At 39.3% G+C, this 25,974-nt stretch overlaps 1 long non-coding RNA gene and 1 pseudogene across 1 annotated transcript in view; one reads left to right on the top strand and one right to left on the bottom strand.

Annotated features, from left to right (window-relative positions):
• The window catches only part of LOC147361865 (uncharacterized), a 38,138-nt gene that overhangs the window by 2,821 nt on the left and 9,343 nt on the right, over positions 1–25,974 (bottom strand). The gene's annotated exons all lie outside the window — the stretch shown is intronic.
• LOC147361866 (small ribosomal subunit protein eS26 pseudogene) lies at positions 8,163–11,654 on the top strand (annotated as a pseudogene).

The raw sequence follows: 25,974 nt of genomic DNA, 5'->3' as shown, positions 1-25,974 counted from the left end.
CCTTAAGTTAAGGAGAAAAACAAGAAATTCTCCAAGAATGTTTAGGGCCCATGGATGAAATCTCAGGCTAGTTCCATTACAAATGCAAGGATTAAAAAAAAAGGCGGGGGCAGGGCGGGGGGGGCTTTGGATCCAGTGGCTCAGAATCCACCTGCCAATGCAGGGGACATAGGTTTGATCCCTAGTCCAGGAAGATCCACATGTCATAGTGAAGCTAAGCCTGTGTGCCATAAATACTGAGTCCACATGTCTCTACTATAAATCCTGTATGGCACAACTACTGAAGCCAGTGCACCCTAGAGCTCATGCTCTGTAACAAGAGAAGTAAGAAAAGCCCACACACCACAACTATAGAACAGCCCCCTGCTCACCACAACTAGAGAAAGCCTGTGTGCAGTAATGAAGACCCAGCACAGCCAAAACTAAATATATAAATAAATAAAAAATATAAAGTAACAAAAGTAAGCCCTTTTGAGATGGCATTGTTGGGGGCACTCAAGCTGAGGGGCAGGCCCCCATAGGAGCCTTCTCTGTGTACTCTGAGGTGGCAGGGTACTGCCTACATGAGCTCCAGGGGTAGGTGTAAGCTGATGCTGCCACCTCAGACCCCAGAGGCAGGCACAGACAGATGCCACTACCACATCCAAGGGTCCTGTGAGTTGGTGCAGGTCACTCCCCCACCTTCCTTGAAGTATGCCTGGCTCACCACCACTGCCAAGGCACCCGTGACTGGGAGCCAAGTGCCTTCCTGGGAGAGTGCACATGCCATACACCCACACAACTGCACACCCCCTATCAAGGGGAAAACAGCCAGCATATGCTGAGGAAATAGATGGCAAGCATCAAACTCTAAAACAGCCCTCCTACCAAAAAAATAAATAAATAAATAAATCCACAAAAGCTACAGAGGGACAGTCCCACATATAAATAACCCTCTAAGACAATAGTAGATAATTGTTTCACCTAAATTCAGGGTAAGAGAAACATAAGCAAAATGAAGAAGAGGAATCATTCTCAGTTAAAAGACCAAGAAAATTTCCTGGAAGGAACAATGAAACAGATCTCTTCAGTCTAATAGACAGCAAGCTCAAAAGGAGGCAATGAAAATACTGAATGAATTAAGAAAGGCTATCAACAGAAATGCAAATTACTGGGAAAAAGAACTAGAAACTATAAGGATTCAGGAGAATGCATTTGCTGAGACTAAAACTGAGCTCAAGGCAATGAAGAGCAGAATGAATAATGCAGAAGAAAGAATAAGTGACCTGGAAGATAGAATAATGGAAATTATTTAATCAAAACAGCAGACAAAAAGCCAAATGAAAAATTAAAGCAATATAAGAAAGCTATGGGATAATATAAAGCAGGCCAATCTACATATAATAGGGATTCCAGAAGGAGAAGAAAAAGAAAAGGGGATTGAAAATGTATTTGAAAAAACTATGGCTGAAAACTTTCTAGATACAAGATGCACAGAGAGCCCCAAACAAGATGAACCCAAACAGTCCAATACCAACATATTATGATAAAAATGGTAAAAAGTTAGAGATAAAGAGAAGATTCTAAAGACAGCAAGAGAAAAACAAGGAGCTCATTTAAGAGAATTCCCATAGGCTATCAGCTGATTTCTCTATAGAAACACTACAGGCCAGAAGGGAGTGGAAAAATATATTGAAAGTATTAAAAGAGAAAAAAAAAAAATCAACTCAATGGACATGAATTTGAGTAAACTCCAGGAGACAGTGAAGGACAGAGAAGCCTGACTTGCTGCAGTCCATGAGGTCACAAGGAGTTGGACATGACTGAGTGACTGAACAGCAATACTATACCCAGAAAGATTATTTAGAACTGCAGGAGAAACAATTTCTCAGATAAGCAAAAACTAAAGAAATACAGCAATACTAAAACTATCCTAAAAGAGATATTGAAAAGTCATCTCTAAATAGAAAAGAAGCAGGAAGATATAGGAAGGAGGAAATCACAATTGAAAAATAAATCACTTAAATTATTGAGAATACAGGTCAAACAAACAAACAAACAAAAAAAAAACCCTATTTGTGAAAGCAATGATAAACACGAGGAGCAACAAAAAGATAAACATGAAAATGTAAAAAGGGACATTAAAATCATATTATGTGGGGAAAAGTGTGAAAGTGTTAGTTGCTCAGTCATGTCTGACTTTTTGCAACCCCATGAACTGTAGTCTGCCAGGCTCCTCTGTCCATGGAATTCTCCAGGCAAGAATACTGGAGTGGGTTTCCATTCTCTTCTCCAAGGGATCTTCCCAACCCGGAGATCGAACCTGGGTCTCCCAAACTGCAGGAAGATTCTTTAGCATCTGAGCCACCAAGCAAGCCCAAATATGTGGGGAAGGAGAATAAGAAAATGCAAATTATGTTTCTTATTTTTAGAATGTGTTTGAGCCTATCTGACTAACAGTCTAAAGCAAGCAGATATATAAAGGGGTTAACATACTTGAAAAACAGGGCAACCACAAGTCAAAAGCATACAATAGAATCACAAAAAAAAAAAAGAGAGAATAAAATAAAGCATAAAATAAAGTTAAATCATTAAAATATGGAAAGGAAAACAAAAATAAAAAGAAAGGAACAAGAAGAAGCAAAGAATCAACTAGAAAACTAGGTTTGAAATAGAAATAAATATATATGTATCAATAATTGCCTTAAATGTCATTGGGTGCAGAATCAAAACACACACAGTGGCCAACTGCATTATAAACAAGAACTTGGACTCAGGGAACTAAAACAGGGGCTCTGTGACAATCTAGAAGGGTGGGATGCAGAGGAAGGTTTGGGAGGGAGGGGACACTGGCGTATCTATGGCTGATTCTTGTTGATGTATGACAGGAAACCACAAAATTCTGTAAAGCAATTATCCTTCAATTAAAAAAAATAAATTAAAAAAAATTTTGGAAAAAAAATACCAAGAGCCTAAAAGAGACCCACGCTGCCTACAATACACAACTTAGGCAAAGGATACATACAGATTGAAAGTGTGGAGATGAAAAAAGATATTTCATGCAAAAAGAAATGACAGGAGAGGAGGAATTGCAGTACTGTACTCATGGAAAAGAAATGCAAAAAAGGAAAATGGCTGTCTGGGGAGGCCTTACAAATAGCTGTGAAAAGAAGAGAAGCAAAAAGCAAAGGAGAAAAGGAAAGATATAAGCATCTGAATGCAGAGTTCCAAAGAATAGCAAGAAAAGATAAGAAAGCCTTCCTCAGAGACCAATGTAAAGAAATAGAGGAAAACAACAGAATGGAAAAGACTAGAGATCTCTTCAAGAAAGTTAGAGATACCAAGGGAACATTTCATGCAAAGATGGGCTCGATAAAGGACAGAAATGGTATGGACCTAACAGAAGCAGAAGATATTAACAACAGGTAGAAAGAATACACAGAATAACTGTACAAAAAAGGTCTTCATGACCAAGATAATCACAATGGTGTGATCACTCACCTAGAGCCAGACATCCTGGAATGTGAAGTCAAGTGGGCCTTAGAAAGCATCACTACGAACAAAGCTAGTGGAGGTGATGGAATTCCAGTTGAGCTATTTCAAATCCTGGAAGAAGATGCTATGAAAGTGTTGCACTCAATATGCCAACAAATTTGGAAAACTCAGCAGTGGCCACAGGCCTGGAAAAGGTCAGTTTTCATTCCAATCCCAAAGACAGGCAATGTCAAAGAATGCTCAAACTACCACACAACTGCACTCATCTCACATGCTAGTAAAGTAATGGTCAAAATTCTCCAAGCCAGGCTTCAGCAATACATGAACCATGAACTTCCAGATGTTCAAGCTGGTTTTAGAAAAGGCAGACGAACCAAAGATAAATGGCCAACATCCACTGGGTCATCAGAAAAGCAAGAGAGTTCCAGAAAAACATCTATTTCTGCTTTATTGACTATGCCAAAGCCTTTGACTGTGTGGATCACAATAAACTGTGGGAAATTCTTTAAGTGATAGGAATACCAGACGACCTGACCTGCCTCTTGAGAAACCTATATTCAGGTCAGGAAGCAACAGTTAGAACTGGACATGGAACAACAGACTGGTTCCAAATAGGAAAAGGAGTACGTCAAGGCTGTATATTGTCACCCTGCTTATTTAACTTATATGCAAAGTACATCATGAGAAACGTTGGGCTGGAAGAAACACAAGCTGGAATCAAGATTTCCAGGAAAAATATCAATAATTTCAGATATGCAGATGACACTACCCTTAAGGCAGACAGTGAAGAGGAACTAAAAAGCCTCTTGATGAAAGTGAAAGAGGACAGTGAAAAAATTGGCTTAAAGCTTAACATTCAGAAAACTAAGATCATGGCATCTGGTCCCATCACTTCATGGGAAATAGATGGGGAAACAGTGGAAGCAGTGTCAGACTTTATTTTTTTTTTTTGGTGTCAAAATCACTGCAGATGGTGATTTCAGCCATGAAATTAAAAGACGCTTACTCCTCAGAAGGAAAGTTATGACCAACCTGGATAGCATATTCAAAAGCAGAGACATTACTTTGCCAACAAAGGTCCGTCTAGTCAAGGCTATGGTTTTTCCAGTGGTCATGTATGGATGTGAGAGTTGGACTGTGAAGAAAGCTGAGCACCGAAGAATTGATGCTTTTGGACTGTGGTGTTGGAGAAGACTCTTGAGAGTCCCTTGGACTGCAAGGAGATCCAACCTGTCCATTCTAAAGGAGATTGGTCCTGGGTGTTCTTTGGAAGAAATGATACTAAAGCTGAAACTCCAGTACTTTGGCCACCTCATGTGAAGAGTTGACTCATTGGCAAAGACTCTGATGCTGGGAGGTATTGGGGGCAGGAGAAAGGGCCGACAGAAGATGAGATGGCTGGATGGCATCACCAATTCGATGGACATGATTTTGGGTGAACTCCGGGAGTTGGTGACGGACAGGGAGGCCTGGTGTTCTGCAATTCATGGAGTCGCAAAGAGTCAGACACGACTGAGCAACTGAACTGAATTGAACTCATCAAAAAAAAAAAAAAAAAGTCTTTAAAGCAAAGGCTATAAAGAAACATAAAGAAGGACATTATATAATGATAAAAAGGTCAGTACAAAAAGAGGATTTTACATTCTTCAACATATATGCACCTATAGGAGCACCAAAATACATAAAACAAATACTAACATACATAACAAGAGAAAGCAATAAGAATACAATAATAATAGAAGACATTAACACCCGTTCACATCAATGAGCATATCTTCCATACAGAGAATCAATATGGCAACAGAGGTCCTAAATGATACAATAGAAGAATTAGACTTAATTGATATTTTCAGAACACTACATCAAAAAAAAAAAAAAAAACCACACACACCCAAGGTATACATTATTATCAAGTAGACACAGAACATTCTCTAGGATTTACCACAGAGATCAAATTGCCAACATCTATAGAATCATGGAAAAAGCAACAGAGTTCCAGAAAAACATCTATTTCTGCTTTATTGACTATGCCAAAGCCTTTGACTGTATGGATCACAATAAACTGTGGAAAATTCTGAAAGAGATGGGAATACCAGACCACCTGACCTGCCTCTTCGAGAAACCTATATGCAGGTCAGGAAGCAACAGTTAGAATTGGACACGGAACAACAGACTGGTTCCAAATAGGAAAAGGAGTACATCAAGGCTGTATATTGTCACCCTGCTTATTTAACTTATATGCAGAGTACATCATGAGAAACGCTGGACTGGAAGAAACACAAGCTGGAATCAAGATTGCCAGGAGAAATATCAACAACCTCAGATATGCAGATGACACCACCCTTATGGCAGAAAGTGAAGAGGAACTCAAAAGGCTCTTGATGAAAGTGAAAGTGGAGAGTGAAAAAGTTGGCTTAAAGCTCAACATTCAGAAAACTAAGATCATGGCATCTGGTCCCATCACTTCATGGGAAATAGATGGGGAAACAGTGGAAACAATGTCAGACTTTTTTTTTTTTTTTTTTTGGTGCCAAAATCACTGCAGATAGTGACTGCAGCCATGAAATTAAAAGACGCTTCCTCCTTGGAAGGAAAGCTATGTCCAACCTAGATAGCATATTGGAAAGCAGAGACATTACTTTGCCAACAAAGGTCCGTCTAGTCAAGTCTATGGTTTTTCCAGTGGTCATATATGGATGTGAGAGTTGGACTGTGAAGAAGGCTGAGTGCAAAAGAATTGATGATTTTGAACTGTGGTGTTGGAGAAGACTCTTGAGAGTCCCTTGGACTGCAAGGAGATCCAACCAGTCCATTCTGAAGGAGATCAGCCCTGGGATTTCTTTGGAAGAAATGATGCTAAAGCTGAAGCTCCTGTACTTTGGCCACCTCATGTGAAGAGTTGACTCATTGGTAAAGACTCTGATGCTGGGAGGGATTGGGGGCAGGATGAGAAGGGGACGACAGAAGAGGAGATGGCTGGATGGCATCACTGACTCAATGGACGTGAGTCTGAGTGAACTCCGGGAGTTGGAGATGGACAGGGAGGCCTGGTGTGCTGCAGTTCATGGGGTCGCAAAGAGTTGGACACGACTGAGCGACTGAACTGAACTGAACTGAAAGCACAAAATTAACTTCACTAAATTTGAGTATAGAAATTATTTCAAGCATCTTCTCTGAACACATGGCATGAAACTAGAAATCAACTACAGGAAAAGAAACAAGAAAAAAATAGATTACATGGAGACTAAATAACACACTAATTAAAAACCAGTGGGTCAGTGAAAAAATTAAGAAGGAAATTTAAAAATATCTTGAGACAAACAACAATGAAAACGTAACTGTACAAAATCTATTTGGATTGGATTGCTCAGTTGCTCAGTCATGTCCAATTCTCTGTGGCTCTATGGACTGCAGCCCACCAGGCTTCTCTCTCCATGGGATTTTCCTGGCAAGAATACTGGAGTGGGTTGCCATGTCCTCCTCCAGGGGATATTCCCAACCCAGGGGTTGAACCTGCATCTCCTGTGTCTCCTGCATTGCATGCAGATACTTTACCACTGTATGGGGCTTCCCTTGTGGCTCAGATGGTAAAGAATCCACCTGCAATGTGGGAGACCTGGGTTCGATCCCTGGGTTGGGAAGATCCCCTAGAGAAGGGAAAGGCTACCCTCTCCAGTATTCTGGCCTGGAAAATTCCATGGACTTTATAGTCCATGGGGTCCCAAAGAGTCGGACACAACTGAGCAAGTTTAACTTTCACTTTACCACTGAGCAACCAGGGAAGCCCCACAAAACTATGCTACGGAGCAAAAGCAATTCTTAGAGGGAAGTTTATAGTCATACAGGTCTTCATCAACAAACAAAAATCTCAAGTAAACAACCTAACCTACTACCTAAAAGAATTAGAAAACAAAGAACAAACAAAGCCTAAAATCAACAGAAAGAAGGAAATAATAAAGATTGGGGGGAAATAAATAAAATAGAGATTTAAAAAAATAGAAAAAAAATCAACAAAACCAAGAGTTAGTCCTTCGAAAGAGTAAACAAAATTGACAAACTTCTAGCCAGGCTCACCAGGAAGAAAGGAGAGAGAATCCAAACAAACAAAATAGAAACTCAAAAAGGAAAAATCTCAACTGATACCACAGAAATACAAAAAACCATAAGAGAATACCAATTATATGCCAACAAATTTTGCAATCTAGAAAAAATGGGCAACTTTCTAGAAACACATAACCCAACTAAAACTGAAGCAAGAAGAAATAGATAATTTGAACAGATAAATCACTAGAACTGAAATAGAATCTATATTTTAATAACTCCCTACAGACAAAAGTCCAGGACTGGATGGCTTCACAGGCAAATTCTACCAAACATACAAAGAAAAACTTATACCAACTCTTCTCAAACTCTTCCTTTTTTTTTTTTTTTTTTTTTCTTTTGCGGGCATAAGCACTTTGGGTATATTAACGCATTTAATTCAAACTCTTCCAAAAGATTAAAGAGCAGGGAATACTCGCAAAACATTCTATGAAGCCACCATCACCCTGATAATAAATCAGACAAAGATAACACCAAGAAAGAAAATTACAGGCCAAAATCTCTGACGAATCTATTGATACATGTAAAAATTATCAACAAAATGTTAGCAAATTAAATAAACCTACACATAAAAAAGATCATACACCATGACCAAGTGGGTATGGGTATGGTGACCAAGTGGATATTCATCCCAGATTCATAAGGATGGTTCAACACATGCAAATCAATGTAATATACAACATTAACAAAAGAAAAGTAAAAAAAGAAAAAAAACCTGATCATCTCAATAAATGCAGAAAATGGATCTGATAAAATTCAATGCCTATTCATGATAAAAACTCTTACTGACGTGGGAATAGAGGGAACATATTCCAACATAATAAAAGCCATTTATAACAAACCCACAGCCAATATAATACTCAATAGTGAAAAGCTAAAAGCCTTCCTGCTAAAATCTGGAATAAGACAAGAATGCCCATTCTCACCATTTCTTTTGACCGTAGTATTGGAAGTCCTGGCCACAGTTAGAAGACAATTAAAAGAAATAAAACGCATCCAAATTGGAAGGGAAGAGGTAAAACTGTCACTATATGCAGATTCCATGACACTATATAAAGAGAACCCTAAAGACGCCACACCAAAACTGCTAGATCTAATAAATGAATTCAGCAAAGTAGCAAGATACAAGATTAACATTCAGAAAGTGTTTGCAATCCTTTACACTAAGAATGAAATATCAGAAAGGGAATACCTTTTAAAACTCACACCAAAAAAAAAAAGAAAAAAGAAAAAAACCTTGGAATAAACCTAACCAAGGAGGTGAAAGACATATGCTGAGAACTATAAAACACTGATAAAGGAAATTAAAGATGACTGAAATAAATTGAAAGATATTCTATGTTCTTGAATTGGAAGAATCAATATTGTTAAAATGGCAATACTATCCAAAGAAATATAAAGATTTAATGTGATCCCTATCAAACTACCCATGACATTTTCCTCAGAACTAAAACAAATAATCTAAAATTTTATACGGAACCACAAAAGACCCAGAATTGCCAAAGAAACCTTGAGGCGGCAAAAAAAAAAAAAACCTAGAGGCATAACTCTCTCAGACTTCAGACAATACTACAAAGCTACAATAATCAAAGCAGTGTGGTATTGGTGTGAAAATAGCATAAAAATCAATGGAATAGAATAGACATCCCAGAAATAAACCCACATACCTACTGTCAATTAATATTCAACAAAGGAAGTAAGAATTTAAAATGGGGAAAAGATAGTCTCTTCAGCAAGTGGTGCTAAGGAAGTTGGACAGCTGCATGTAAAGCAATGAAGGTAGAACACACCCTCACATCATGCACAAAAATAAACTCAAAATGACTTAAAGACTTAAACATAAGACATCACACCATACAATGCCTAGAAGAAAGCATAGGCAAATATTCCCTGACATAAATCATACCAATGTTTTCTTAAGTCAGTCTCCTAAGGCAATAGAATTAAAAATAAAAATAAACAAATGGGACCTAATCAAACTTACAAGACTTTGCACAGCAAGGCAAATGATAAAACAAAACAAAAAGACAACCTATAGAATGGGAGAAAAATATTTGTAAATGATGCAACAGACAAGGGCTTAATCTCCAAAATATACAAACAGCTGATACAACTCAACAAAATAAAAACATGCAACCCAACCAAAAAATGGGTAGAAGATTTTAATAGATATTACTCCAAAGAAGACATGCAGATGGCCAGTAGGCACCAGCAAAGATATTTGACATCACTAATTATTAGAGAAATGCAAATCAAATCTACCACCTCACACTGGTCAGGATGTCCATCATTAAAAAGTCTACAAATAATAAATTATGGAGAGGGTGTGGAGAAAAAGGAACCCTCCCACACTAATGGTGGGAATGTAAGTTGGGGTTGATACAGCTACTATGGAAAACAATACAGAGGTTCCTCAGAAAACTAAAAATAGAATTACTTCATGATCCAGCAAACCCATTCCTGGGAATATGCCCAGAAAAAAACTAGAATTCAAAAAGATACATGCATGTTTGTGTTCATAGCAGCAGTATTCACAATAGCCAAAACATGAAAGCAACCTAAATGTCCATTGATGAAGTAATGGATAAAAAAGATGTGGTATTGCTGGGCATACACACTGAAGAAACCAGAACTGAAAGAGACACACATACACCAATGTTCACAGCAGCACTGTTTACAATAGCTAGGACATGAAAGCAACCTAGATGTCCATTGGCAGATGAATGGATAAGGAAGTTGTGGTACACATACACGATGGAATATTACTCAGCTATAAAAAAAGAACACATTTGAGTCAGTTCTAATGAGGTAGATGAAACTGGAGCCTATTATACAGAATGAAGTGGGTCAAAAAGAGAAACACTAATACAGTATATTAACACATATATATGGAATTCAGAAAGATGGCAACGACGATCCTATATGCAAGGCAGCAAAAGAGATGCAAATGTAAAGAACAGACTTTTGGACTACGTGGGAGAAGGCGAGGGTGGGATGATTTGAGAGAATAGCACTGAAACATGTATATTACCATATGTAAAATAGATAACCAGTTCAAGGTCGATGCATGAAGCAGGGCACTCAAAGCTGGTGTTCTGGGACAACCCAGAGGGGTGGGGGGGGGAGGGAGATGGAAGAGGGGGTTCAGGGTGGGGGAACACATGTGCACCTGTGGCTGGTCCATGTTGATGTATGACAAAACCACCACAATATTGTAAAGCAATTAGCCTCCAATTAAAAAAATAAGTTTTTTTAGAAGATGAGGTACATATATACAATGGACTACTACTCAGCCATAAAAAGAACAAAATAATGTCATCTGCAGCATTATGGATGCAACTACAGATTATCATACTAAGTAAGTCAGAAAGAGAAAGACAAATACCATATGATATCACTTATATATGGAATGCAAAATATGGCACAAATTAACCTACCTACAAAACAGAGACAGACTCACAGTCATAGAGAACAGACTTGTGGTTGCCAAGGGGGAAAGGGGAAGGGAGTGGAAGGGACTAGGAGTTTAAGGTTGGTAGATGCAAATCATTACATTCAGAATGGATAAAAGCAAGGTCCTGGGGGTGCTTCCAAGATGGTGAGTGCTAATGCGTGGGGAATAGTATGGGGCCGGGAGAAGACTGAGAGGAGCCAATTCTGAGATTGCGGGGAGGGTTGAAAGCCTGGACAGCGGTGGAAGAAAGGAAAGAGGACCAAGAAAAGAAGGAACAACGGTCGTGCCAAAAAGGGCCACGGCCATGTGCAGCCTATTCGCTGCACCAACTGTGCCCGATGTGTGCCCAAGGATAAGGCCATTAAGAAGTTCGTCATTCAGAACATCGTAGAGCCTGCAGCCGTCAGGGACATTTCTGAAGCGAGTGTTTTCTATGCCTATGTACTTCCCAAGCTGTATGTGAAACTACATTACTGCGTGAGTTGTGCCATTCACAGCAAGGTAGTCAGGAATTGCTCTCGGGAAGCCCATAAGGACAGAACACCTCCACCCCGATTTAGACCTGCGGGTGCTGCCCCACGTCCTCCACCAAAGCCCATATAAGGATCCAAGTCCTTAAAGACTGAAGAAAGGGAACCCTCTTACACTGCTGGTGGGAATGCAAACTAGTACAGCCACTATGGAGAAAGTGTGGAGATTCCTTAAAAAACTGGAAATAGAACTGCCTTATGATCCAGCAATTCCACTGCTGGGCATACACACTGAGGAAACCAGAAGGGAAAGAGACACGTGTACCCCAATGTTCATCGCAGCACTGTTTATAATAGCCAGGACATGGAAGCAACCTAGATGCCCATCAGCAGATGAATGGATAAGAAAGCTGTGGTACATATACACAATGGAGTATTACTCAGCCATTGAAAAGAATACATTTGAATCAGTTCTAATGAGGTGGATGAAACTGGAGCCTATTATACAGAGTGAAGTAAGCCAGAAAGAAAAACACCAATACAGTATACTAACGCATATATATGGAATTTAGAAAGATGGTAACAATAACCCTGTGTACGAGACAGCAAAAGAGACACTGATGTATAGAACAGTTTATGGACTCTGTGGGAGAGGGAGAGGGTGGGAAGAATTGGGAGAATGGCATTGAAACATGTATAATATCATGTATGAAACGAGTTGCCAGTCCAGGTTCGATGCACGATACTGGATGCTTGGGGCTGGTGCACTGGGACGACCCAGAGGGATGGTATGGGGAGGGAGGAGGAAGGAGGGTTCAGGATGTGGAACACATGTATACCTGTGGCGGATTCATTTCGATATTTGGCAAAACTAATACAATTTTGTAAAGTTTAAAAATAAAAAAAATTAAAACAAACAAAAACAAAAAAAAGAAGGTCCTGGGACTTCCCTGGTGGTCCAGTGGTTAATATTCTGCCTTGCAGTGCAGGGGGCATGGGTTTTGATCCCTGACTAGGAAACTAAGATCCCACATACTGTGGAGAAACTAAGCCTGTGTACCACAGCTAGATAGTCCATGTGTCTCAACAAAAGATCCTGCATGATACAAGGAAGATCCCACATGCTGCAAGTAGGACCTGACAAAGCCAAATAAATAAATGTATTACAAAAAAAAAAAAGGCCCTAATGCATAGCATAGGGAACTATATTCAATATCCTGTGATTAAAACATAGTGGAAAAGAACATAAAAAAAGAATGTATCAGTTCAGTTCAGTTGCTCAGTCATGTCCAACTCTTTGCAACCCATGGACTGCAGCATGCCAGGCTTCCCTGTCCATCACCAACTCCCAGAGCCTGCTCAAACTCATGTCGATCCAGGTTAGTGAGGCCATTCAACCATTTCATCCTCTGTCATCCCCTTCTCCTCCTGCCTTCCGTCTTTCCCAGCATCAGGGTCTTTTCAAATGAGGCAGTTCTTTGCATCAGGTGGCCTAAGTATTGCAGTTTCAGCTTCAGCATCAGTCCTTCCAATGAATACTCAGGACTGATTTCCTTTAGGATTGAGTGGCTCGATCTCCTTGCAGTCTTCCAAGGGAATCTCAAGAGTCTTCTCCAACACCACAGCTCACAAGCATCAATTCTTCACCACTCAACTTTCTTTATGGCCCAACTCTCAAGCCATACATGACTAGTGGGAAAACTAGAGCTCTGACTAGACAGACCTTTGCCTGCAAAGTCATGTCTCTGCTTTTTAATATGCTATCTAGGTTGGTCATAGCTTTTCTTCCAAGGAGTAGGCACCTTTTAATTTCATGGCCGCAGTCACCACCTGCAGTGATTTTGGAGCCCAGGAAAATAAAGTCTCTCACTGTTTCCCCATCTATTTGCCATGAAGTGATGGGATTGAATGCCATGATCTCAGTTTTCTGAATGTTGAGCTTTAAGCCAACTTTTCCACTCTCCTCTTTCACTTTCATCAAGAGGTTCTTTAGTTCTTCGCTTTCTGCCATAAGGGTGGTGTCACCTGCATATCTGAGGTTATTGATATTTCTCCTGGCAATCTTGATTCAAGCTTGTACTTCATCCAGCCCAGCATTTCACATGATGTACTCTGCATATAAGTTAAATAATCAGGGTGACAATATACAGCCTTGATGTACCCTTTTCCCAATTTGGAACCAGTCCTTTGCTCCATGTCCAGTTCTAACTGTTGCTTCTTGACCTGCATACAGATTTCTCAGAAGGCAGGTAAGGTGGTCTGGCATTCCCATCTCTTTAAGAATTTTCCACAGTTTGTTGTGATCCACACAGTCAAAGACTTTGGTGTACTCAATAAAGCAGAGGCACAAAATATGGCTAGCTTTATAAAATGGAAGAGGGAGATGACATGCAATTAGACTTCCCAAAAGTCTCACTTTTATTTTTTATTTTTATTGACATATAGTTGATTTACAATGTTTTGTCCATCTCTGCTGCACAGAAAAGTGATTCAATTATACATGTAAATACATTCTTTTCTTTGTTTTTCTGGAACTTTTTTTTTTTTTTTGGTTTGTTTGTTCTCTGCATCTCTGTGCAGCAGAGATGGACACAACATTGTAAACCAACTATATGTCAATAAAAATAAAAACTAAAAGTAAGGCTTTTGGGAAATCTAATTGCATATCATCTCCCTCTTCCATTTTATCAAGCTAGCCATATTTTGTATGGTTATATGCATATGTATTCCCTTTTTGAAACAAAAACATCCAAAATAACAAATGGAAATATGTTTCACTTTCTACTGTTTGATAGTCCTCCCCAAATCAGAGGATTCATTTTCCCATAACTGTTCTCAATGTAATTTTTATGAAGAAAATGGTATTATTTTCACCTTTTAGCCAAAATGGGCTTTGCTTCATGAATAGCTTCCTATGTATAAACTCCTCGGTTTGACCTTTCTCTCTCTCATCTGTTTGCCCTGGTGTAGATCACACTCTAGCTGACAGCAGGAGTGAGAAAAGGCATCTTTTTCACAGGGAAGGTTGCAAAGGGAGTTGAGATGACTGAAGGCTTATTAGCAGAGTCCTTGTGGATGGGCTGCGTCTGGGATGGAGAAACCCAGTCTCACCTCTCTCCTGGGACCACTGCTGATCCTGGAAAAATCACTTAAGCTCTCGCCATACCAGCTAGTTCATTTGTGAAATGAGACAGTGACCTACCTCATAGGAACTAAGTGACGGCTATAAACTGCAGGTTGTAAACATGCTGAGCTAAGTGTTGGGAGTGATTATGATGCTGCTCAGAGATGTGGCCCCTTAGTTCATGAAAAGTAGCAGCATCACCCGGCTTGAACAACGAAAACAAAACATCTGGGAGGCACTTTTATGAATCTTCTGATTTTATCTTTAAGCAAGCCCAGAGCCTTAGTGGAGATGTATTTAATTCAGTGAATATAGTGACCAAGAGGCAGAAGGTGATTAAAAGATTACTAACTCTTTCTCTCCTGTGACTTTAAGAAGTTACTTGGGGCCTTCTGTCTTAGTTTCTACATCTGAGGGATTATAGTGCCAGCTCAGAATAGTTGTGAAGATTCAAGTAGATACAAGGCCGAAAAAGTTCAAATTTCAGGGCAAATAGACCAGTGAGTGGTGGGTTTCTTGACCCTATCCTCTTCCTTCTCTTGGATTTGTTCATTATAGTTCCTCTAATATAGGCTGAAACTAAGTCCCTTATTTAAACTCCAGTTTGTAAATAAAGCCACCATCATGGAATTAGATCTTACTAAAAGCAACAGAGCAATAAAAGTCCCCCTTAATGGACAAAGGCCAGCAATCAATGATTTAATATATGTACAATTCTAGCTTAAGTCTCTGACCATTCATTCTCACTAAGCTGCATGGCCCTAGTTCAATCCCAGTAATCCTCAAACTCCTCATATTTAAAGCAACTAACTTTGGTGTACATACTGGCAGATAAATTATCCAAGTTAAAGAATGCTGGAGAGTTAGACAGGATTTCTACTTTTAACACAATGAAATAATGAATTTTCCCTTCCCTTATCCTCTCAGAAATCACCTTAAACAGCAAGGATATCAGGAGATTTTAAAAAAGCTCAATCTTTGATGAAATCAGGAGTCATTTGAAAACTCAAATGATAAAAAATCTGGACAGGTTGCCTTAAGCAACTGGATCCAATGGGCTGTGCCAAGACAGAGAGAGTATATAAGGTGAGTGGATCTTATGGAGAGCAATCATGGAGAGCACAGTTCTCCAACTAACTGGAAATTCTAAGGTATACCCATGAGGAAGTATATAAATAGAATCACTATCTTTGCCTGAAGGATGTACTGTCAGGTCCTAGGAGAAGAGAAATTCCGGACTGCAAGCAGCATTGACTGCCCAACTCTGCAGGTTAGAGAAGAATACAAGCTAAATGAATACAGGTTCTCATTTATTTCTCCCTCACCTATGTATGTTCTCTCTCTCTCTCTCTCTCTCTCTCTGCGCCATGAGGAACTTCTGTGTAAAATAGAGAGAATCCCTTTTAGCCTGAAATGGTTACCTAGCCACAACTATGTGGCAAATATATGATCTAGAAAAAAATATTACATTCAAGGGTGAGTGGTATGAATAACAACAATAAAAAAGTCGTATAGGATCTGTAAAAGACACAAACAAAAAATGAGGCTAAAGAACAAGATAAGGCCGCGGCCCGGCTCGCGCGCTGCTCGCCTGCCTCGGTCTCCGAGGCTCCAGGGGCGGGTGGGGTGGGCAGAGCCGGGGTCGCCGCCGCGGAGAGGCCAGGAGCGGACAGGGTGCGGGTCCCGGAAGACAGCGAGGCTGCCGGGCGTTGGGTCCCGGTCCCGGTTCAGGCCAGGGTGAGGGGTGCGGCGGGACGGGGGTGGTGGGGGAGGGGGGTCCCCGGGACGCACAACAAAGGGAGTGGGGCGGGGGAGCCGGGTCCAGCCCCCGCCAGCTCCCCAGACCGCGCGTTCGCACCTGTTGTGCGCGGACCGGCCGGGTCGGGGTTTTCTCTCCTTGTTCATAGCATCCCCACCTGCGAGCACGCCCGGAGTTGGGTGCTCGGGGGCCGGGCCATGGGCGTAGCCCCGGGACTGAGGCGCAGGCGGGGGCTGGGGCTCCGCAGGGAGTAGGGGGGCGGCGGCGGGAGGGGACGATGCGGGGGCGAGGGAGGTCGCAGCTTCATCCCCGCATCCCGGGCGGGCCTCTCCTCCCCAGGGCGCGCGGCGATGTGAGCCATGAGCGCGACGCGGACGCAAAAAAAAACAAAGAACAAGATAAGCAGATGACAGATGAAAATACTCACTGATGAAAATTATAAAAATACATAATGCAATATATTTTTTAAATACCATAGAACAATCAACCTGTGGACAACAGATAAATAGGAGTGCACAAAAGTATGGCACAGCAACAGAAGATGATGAAACATGAGTTGATAGAGGTTGAAAGTGGAGAGGAAGAGGAACATGAAAGCATCAAAGAATGATCATTCTATAAGGTGCCACAAAGATTAGTCATTGCTGAAAAAAAGTATGAGATATGAAAAACAGGCCTAAGAATGCAAGGTACATAACTGTAAATTAATAAAAGTTTTAAAAGGATTAAGGAGATAATAGCTTTATACAATAGACAAGGATGTACAATATATACATATAGATATTTGTAAAGAAGAGAGTCCAGTGAAATAAAAGGAACTGAAAGATATAATTCAAGTAAAGTTACAAGAAAAAGAAAAAAAAAAAACAACACTTGAATGTTCAGACTAAGGAAGTCCTAGAAAAAACTAATGATCTTCAACATAGAGAAAGAATGTTTTGAGCATCCAGGAAAAATTAAGTTACTTTAGAGAAAAAACAGATAAATATTTCACACAGTTGATCTTTGATCAACAAAGTGGTTAGAGGCCTAACCCTCTGAACAGTTAAAAATCTGTGTATAACATTATAGTCAGCCTTCTGTATCCACAGATTCAATCAACAGTGGATGGTATAGCACTACAGCACATATTTATTGAAAATAATCCACATGTAAGTGGACCCATGCAGTCCAAACCTGTGCTTTTCAAGGATCAACTATATTTACAATTAGTCTGGAATTCTAACTCAAATGGACCCTCCTTTAAGTTTGTACAGACTTGTTTTCAACCTTTCATTTGTACTGCTACACTGAATAGTAAATACACTTAACTTTACACTGAATCTCAGTATAGAATCACTATCTATAGTTACATATTCTGAAAATAGTTTCATGCAATACTTACTGTTACTACAACGGACAGATTGCTACTTTTCTTATATTCCATTCTTTTTTATCTCATTTCTTAAAACATGCTGGTCATGACTGGGCTAAAAAAATTTCACAGCCCTGCTCATGAATCACAATCCAGAGTTTGAACAACACTATACTAGAATACAAACTTTAGCAAACTAGAGATGGAAGAAGTATAATTTAAAACAAGTAAGCAGGGAGGCGGTCCTAAGATGGCAGAAGGATAGGACGGGGAGACCACTTTCACCCCAACAAATTCATGGAAAGAACAATTGAACACTGAGCAAATTCCAGAGAACAACTTCTGAATGATGGCAGAGGACATCAGGCACCCAGAAAGGCAGCCCATTGTCTTCAAAAGGAGATGGAGAAGTCTTGAGGCTACTATAAGAATAAGACAAAACCAGAGGCAGGAGGCTTAAGTCCAAATCCTGAGAACACCAGAGAACTCCTGACTCCAGGGAACGTTAATCGATAAGAGCTCATCAAATTCAAAAGGCCTCCATGCCTATACTGAAACCAAGCACCACCAAAGGGCCAACAAGTTCCAGAGCAAGACATACCATGCAAATTCTCCAGCAACACAGGAACATAGCCCTGAGCTTCAAAATACAGGCTGCCCAAAGTCACACCAAACCCATTGACATCTCAAAACTCATTACTGGACACTTCATTGCACTCCAGAGAGAAGAAATCCAGCTCCACCCACCAGAGCACCAACACAAGCTTCCCTAACCAGGAAACCTTGACAAGCCACCCATCCAACCCCACCCACAGTGAGGAACCTTCACAATAAGAGGAACAACAAACTGCCAGAATATGGAAAGGCCACCCTAAACACAGCAATATAAACAAGATGAAAAGGCAGAGAAATACCCAGCAGGTAAAGGGACAGGATAAATGCCCATCAAACCAAACAAAAGAGGAAGAGATAGGGAATCTACCTGATAAAGAATTCCAAATAATGATAGTGAAAATGATCCAAAATCTTGAAAACAAAATGAAGTTACAGCTAAATAGCCTGGAGACAAGGATCGAGAACATGCAAGAAAGGTTTAACAAGGACCTAGAAGAAATAAAAAAAGAGTCAATATATAGTGAAGAATGTAATAAATGAGATCAAAAACACTCTGGAGGGAACCAACAGTAGAATAACGGAGGCAGAAGATAGGATAAGTGAGGTAGAAGATAGAATGGTAGAAATAAATGAAACAGAGAGGAAAAAAGAATTAAAAGAAATGAGGACAACTTCAGAGACCTCTGGGACAATGTTAAACACCCCAACATTTGAATCATAGGAGTCCCAGAACAAGAAGACAAATAGAAAGACTATGAGAAAATACCTGAGGAGATAATAGTTGAAAACTTCCCTAAAATGGTGAAGGAAATAATCACCCAAGTCCAAGAAACCTAGAGAGTCCCAAACAGAATAAATCCAAGGTGAAACACCCTAAGACACATATTAATCAAACTAACAAAGATCAAAAACAGAGAACAAATATTAAAAACAGCAAGGGAAAAATAACAAGTAACACATAAGGGGATTCCCATAAGGATAACAGCTGATCTTTCAATAGAAACTCTTTAGGCCAGAAGGAAATGGCAGAACATTCTTAAAGTGTTGAAGGAAAAAAACCTATAGCGCAGATGACTGTACCCAGCAAGGATCTCATTCAAATATGAAGGAGAAATCAAAAGCTTTACAGACAAGCAAAAGCTGAGAGAATTCAGCATCACCAAACCAGCTCTCCAACAAATGCTAAAGGATCTTCTCTAGACAGGAAGCACAGAAAGGGTGAATAAACTCAAACCACAAACAATAAATTAAATGGCAACGGGATCATACTTATCAATAATTACCTTAAATGTAAATGGGTTGAATGCCCAACCAAAAGACAAAGACTGGCTGAACGGATACAAAAACCCCTATATATGTTGTCTACAAGAGACCCACCTCGAAACAAGGGACACATACAGACTGAAAGTGAAGGTCTGGAAAAAGATATTCCAGGCAAATGGAGACCAAAACAAAGCAGTAGTGGCAATACTCATATCAGATAAAATGGACTTTATAACAAAGGCTGTGAAAAGAGACATAGAAGGACACTACATAATGATCAAAGGATCAATCTGAGAAGAAGATATAATAATTATAAATATATACGCACCCAACATAGGAGCACCACAATATGTAAGACAAATGCTAACAAGTATGAAAGGAGAAATTAACAATAACACAATAATAGTGGGAGACTTTAATACCCCACTCACACCTATGGATAGATCAAATAAACAGAAAATTAACATGGAAACACAAACTTCAAATGATACAATAGACCAGTTAGACCTAATTGATATCTATAGGACATTTCACCTCAAAACAATGAATTTCACCTTTTTCTCAAGTGCACACGGAACCTTCTCCAGGATAGATCACATCCTGGGCCATAAATCTAGCCTTGGTAAACTCAAAAACATTAAAATCATTCCAAGCATCTTTTCTGACCACAATGCAGTAAGATTAGATCTCAATTACAGGAGAAAAACTATTAAAAATTCCAACATATGGAGGCTGAACAACACGCTGCTGAATAACCAACAAATTACAGAAGAAATCAAAAAAGAAATCAAAATATGCATAGAAATGAATAAAAATGAAAACACAACAGCTCAAAACCTATGGGACACTGTAAAAACAGTGCAAAGGGGAAGGTTTATAGCAATACAGGCATACCTCAAGAAACAAGAAAAAAGTCAAATAAATAACCTAACTCTACACCTGCACTAGAAAATGAAAAAATAAAGAACCCCAGTGTTAGTAGAAGGAAAGAAATCTTAAAAATTAGGGCAGAAATAAATGCAAAAGAAACAAGAGAGACCATACCTGCCGGGAGCCAGCACGGGAGTCCCCACCCATGACAAGGTCATGCGGGAGAGCTCTGATGGGCAAGGCGAGTCAGAGCTCGAGGGGTGCCCCTCTGGACCTGCCTGAGCGTCTACCCCAAAACCAGAATCTGTCTGTTTTACTGTTTTATGTCTTTCACCGATTCTTCTAACAGTCACGAGGGGCTATCCCCGACCACTTTTTCTGTAAGAAAATCAACTTAGAGCTCTAATTAATAAGTGTCCAGGGTATAATAAGGTGTGTTCCAATTCAAACCCCTCAGAAAGCTTTCTAACCTGCCTGATAGGTTTCCAGACTCTTACAGCTATGCATGTGATTGTTTGATGCCTCCCAACCATGTGAGGCACAGGGGACTTAAAATATTCTAACAATGCAGAGCCTCTCAGGGAGCTAGAAATTATTAAAATAGAACTAATAGAGGATTTCTTTGTTGAGCTAATGTTTGCTGCCAAGTTTCCATATCCATTACCCACTGTGTCCCTGGGAGTGTATTGATTAATATAGTTTGTATATAGAAATGTAAGTAGAAGCTTTAATGTTAATTATAACCTTAGACCCTTGAGCTAATAAATTCTTCCCTTAATTATCCCCACTGCACCTTTGCCCTATAGGAATGCAACTCTATTTAGTGCTTTCAGGAATGGCACCAAACTTTAAGAAAAATCACCTCTGGAGAAAATAAGTTTTTCTGGTTGACTAATTCTTATCAGAAGAAAAATGTTAGCAGGTCTCCTGACCAGAAGATGATGTAAATCACCTAAAGCCTTTGTACCTGTTAAGTTTGCAGAAGAAAAGCCTGGTTTCAATAATGGTCAAGGTCTGCTGACCTTGCATGACTTTGCATCCCCTATTATCTTCTATGTATAGCTTAGGGTATAAAAGCTCCTTCTTAAAATAAAGCTACGGACCTTGCTCAACAGGCTTGGTCTCCCCATGTCGTTCTGGCTTCCTTTTCTCTACTTTTGTTCTCTGCTCTTCTTTCAGGCCAAAATAATTGGAGCATGGGGGTCCTCTGAGACGACTTATTTGCCTGGGCTTCTAAGACCCACTCGAGAAGGTGCCTAAGGTGGGACACCTTCCACTATTCGAGAGAGTGCCTGCAGCCTCCGTGATCAGAGCAAACCTGGTGTCACAGGTTTTATTGATTTTCCGCATAAACCAATTATAATAAGCCTCTAATCTCTCCACTGTTGCTATTCTATTCGCCAATGCCGTCCTCCCGAGGGAATCCCTGGATCCAACAGGGGCTGGACCCCTGTACATAGCAACAATCAACAAAGCCAAAAGCTGGTTCTTTGAGAAGATAAATAAAATTGACAAACCATTAGCCAGACTCATCAAGAAACAAAGGGAGAAAAATCAAATCAATAAAATTAGAAATGAAAATGGAGAGATCACAACAGACAACACAGAAATACAAAGGATCATAAGAGACTACTATAAGCAACTATATGCCAATAAAATGGACAACTTGGAAGGAATGGACAAATTCTTAGAAAAGTACAACTTTCCAAAACTGAACCAGGAAGAAATAGAAAATCTTAACAGACCCAACACAAGCACGGAAATTGAAAGTGTAATCAGAAATCTTCCAGCAAACAAAAGCCCAGGACCACATGGCTTCACAGCTGAATTCTATCAAAAATTTAGAGAAGGGCTAAAACCTATCCTACTCAAACTTTTCAGATAATTGCAGAGGACGGTAAACTTTCAAACTCATTCTATGAGGCCACCATCACCCTAATACCAAAACCTGACAAAGATGCAACACACACACACACACAAAAAGAAAGAAAGAAAGAAAGAAAACTACAGGCCAATATCACTGATGAACATAGATGCAAAGATCCCCAACAAAATACTAGCAAACATAATCCAACAACATATTAAAAAGATCATACATCATGACCAAGTGGGCTTTATCCCAGTGATGCAAGGTTTCTTCAATATCTGCAAATCAATCAATGTAATACACCACATTAACAAATTTGAAAAATAAAAACCATATGATCATCTCAATAGATGCAGAGAAAGCCTTTGACAAAAGTCAACATCCACTTATGATAAAATCTCTTCAGAAAGCAGGAATAGAAGGAACATACCTCAACATAATAAAAACTATATATGACAAACCCACAGCAAATATTATCCTCAATGGTGAAAAATTGAAAGCATTTCCCCTAAAGTCAGGAACAAGACAAGTGTGCCCACTCTCACCACTACTATTCAACATAGTTTTGGAAGTTTTGGCCACAGCAATCAGAGCAGGAAAAGAAATAAAAGGATTTAAGATTGGAAAAGAAGAAGTAAAACTCTCACTGTTTGCAGATGACATGATCCTCTACATAGAAAACCCTAAAGACTCCACCAGAAAATTACTAATCAATGAATATAGTGAAGTTGCAGGATATAAAATTAACACAGAGAAATCCCTTGCATTCGTATACACTAACAATGAGAAAACAGAAAGAGAAATTAAGGAAACAATTCCATTCACCATTGCAACAAAAAGAATAAAATACTTAGGAATGTATCTACCTAAAGAAACAAAAGACCTATATATAGAAAACTACAAAACACTGGTGAAAGAAATCAAAGAGGACACAAATAGATGGGGAAGTATACCGTGTTCATGGATTAGAAGAATCAATATAGTGAAAATGAGTATACTACCCAAAACAATCTATAGATTCAATGCAATCCCTATCAAGCTACCAACGGTATTTTTCACAGAACTAGAACACATAATTTCACAATATGTATGGAAATACAAAAAACCTTAAAGAGCCAAAGCAATCTTGAGAAAGAAGAATGGAACTAGAGGAATCAACCTGCCTGACTTCAGGCTCTACTACAAAGCCACAGTCATCAAGACAGTATAGTACTGGCACAAAGACAGAAATATAGATCAATGGAACAAAATAGAAATCCCAGAGATAAATCCACACACCTATGGACACCCTATCTTTGACAAAGGAGGCAAGAATATACAATGGATTAAAGACAATCTCTTTAACAAGTGGTGCTTGGAAAACTGGTCAACCACTTTTAAAAGAATGAAACGAACACTTTCTAACACCATACACAAAAATAAACTCAAAATGGATTAAAGATCTAAACATAAGACCAGAAACTATAAAACTCCTAGAGGAAAACATGGGCAAAACACTCTCTGACATACATCACAGCAGGATCCTCTATGACCCACTGCCCAGAATATTGGAAATAAAAGCAAAAATAAACAAATGGGACCTAATTAAACTTAAAAGCTTCTGCACAACAAAGGAAACTATAAGCAAGGTGAAAAGACAGCCTTCAGAATGGGAGAAAATAATAGCAAATGAAGCAACTGACAAACAACTAATCTCAAAAATATACACGCAACTCCTGCAGCTCAATTCCAGAAAAATAAACGACCCAATCAAAAAGTGGGCCAAGGAACTATACAGACATTTCTCCAAAGAAGACATACAGATGGCTAGCAAACACATGAAAAGATGCTCAACATCACTCATTATCAGAGAAATGCAAATCAAAACCACAATGAGGTACCATTTCACATCAGTCAGAATGGCTGTGATCCAAAAGTCTACAAGCAATAAATGCTGGAGAGGGTGTGGAGAAAAGGGAACCCTCTTACACTGTTGGTGGGAATGCAAACTAGTACGGCCACTATGGAGAACAGTGTGGAGATTCCTTAAAAGACTGGAAATAGAACTGCCATATAACCCAGCAATCCCACTGCAGGACATACACACCAAGGAAACCAGAATTGAAAGAGACACGAGTATCCCAATGTTCATCACAACACTGTTTATAATTGCCAGAACATGGAAGCAACCTAGATGTCCATCAGCAGATGAGTGGATAAGAAAGCTGTGGTACATATACACAATGGAGTATTACTCAGCCATTAAAAAAAATGCATTTGAATCAGTTCTAATGAGGTGGATGAAACTGGAGCCTATTATACAGAGTGAAGTAAGCCAGAAAGAAAAACACCAATACCATATACTAACGCATATATATGGAATTTAGAAAGATGGTAACAATAACTCTGTATGCAAGACAGCAAAAGAGACACAGAAGTATAGAACAGTCTTTTGGATTCTGTGGGAGAGGGTGAGGATGGGATGACTTGGGAGAATGGCATTGAAACATGTGTATTATCATATGTGAAATGAATCACCAGTCCAGATTCCATGCATGATACAGGGTGCTCAGGGCTGGTGCACTGGGATGATCCAGAAGGATGGGTTGGTGAGGAAGGTGAAAGCGGGGTTCAGGAATGGGAACACATGTACACCTGTGGCAGATTCATGTCAATGTATGGCAAAACCAATACAATATGGTAAAGTAATTAGCCTCCAAATAAAATAAATAAATTTATATTAGAAAAAAGATGAGAATGACAAAGAGATGGAAGAAATTATTACAGATTTTATAATTCAAAATAAGGAGAGATTCTTTAAAATTGTTATTTATGAGGAACTTTTAATATAGGTTAATAAGTTGTTTGCTTTTAAAGACAAGGAACTGAAAAAGCATGACCTAAAAGCCATGTTATTCATGCAAATTTTCTGCAAGCTAATTGAGTGTTTAAGAGGTTTTTAAGATTTTGCAAGATCTCAAAAATGATTGTTTAGAAAAGTTTTCTCACAAGCAGCCAAATAAAAACCCTTAATTGAAAACTTAAATCTTTGGTTAAAAGGTGTAAAAACAAATTATTTTAAAATGTCTGTTTACAAGAATTAATATGCATAAGCATATTTTGTGTTTTGTGCACAAATCTAAAGATATCACTTTTATTGGCATTGTGATTAAATTGTAGAAAATTCAATAATTCTAAAGTGGTATGAATTAAGTTGTTTTAACTACTAATTTTGTATTTCAGCATAACCCCACAGGAGCAAAAGAGTGAACTTTCAAGGTTCAAAACAATAGCAGCAACCAGACAAAAAATTGTTGTGATGAAATAATTATAAAGTGCTTGTTAGGGCAGCAAAAGAGACTCAGACATAAAGAACAGACCTTTGGACCCAGTGGAAGAAGATGAGGGTAGGATGATTTGAGAGAATAGCATAGAAAAATATACATTACCTTATGTAAAATAGATGACAGTGGGAGTTCAATGCATGAAGCAGGGCACCTAAAGCCAATGCTCTGGGACAACTTAAAGAGATTGGGTGGGGAGGGAGTGGGAGGGATTCAAGATGGGGGTGGGGGAACACATGTATACCTATGGCGATTCATGTTGATGTATGGCAAAAACCATCACAATGTTGTAAAGTAAAT

Source organism: Bos grunniens, chromosome 12 (assembly GCF_055505025.1).
Source record: "Bos grunniens cultivar Pamir isolate PY7600 chromosome 12, Bosgru_T2T1.0, whole genome shotgun sequence".
NCBI classification, from domain to species: Eukaryota; Metazoa; Chordata; class Mammalia; order Artiodactyla; family Bovidae; genus Bos; species Bos grunniens.
The sequence above is the reverse complement of the archived record's forward strand: the minus strand, read 5'-3'. Positions and strand labels throughout refer to the sequence as shown.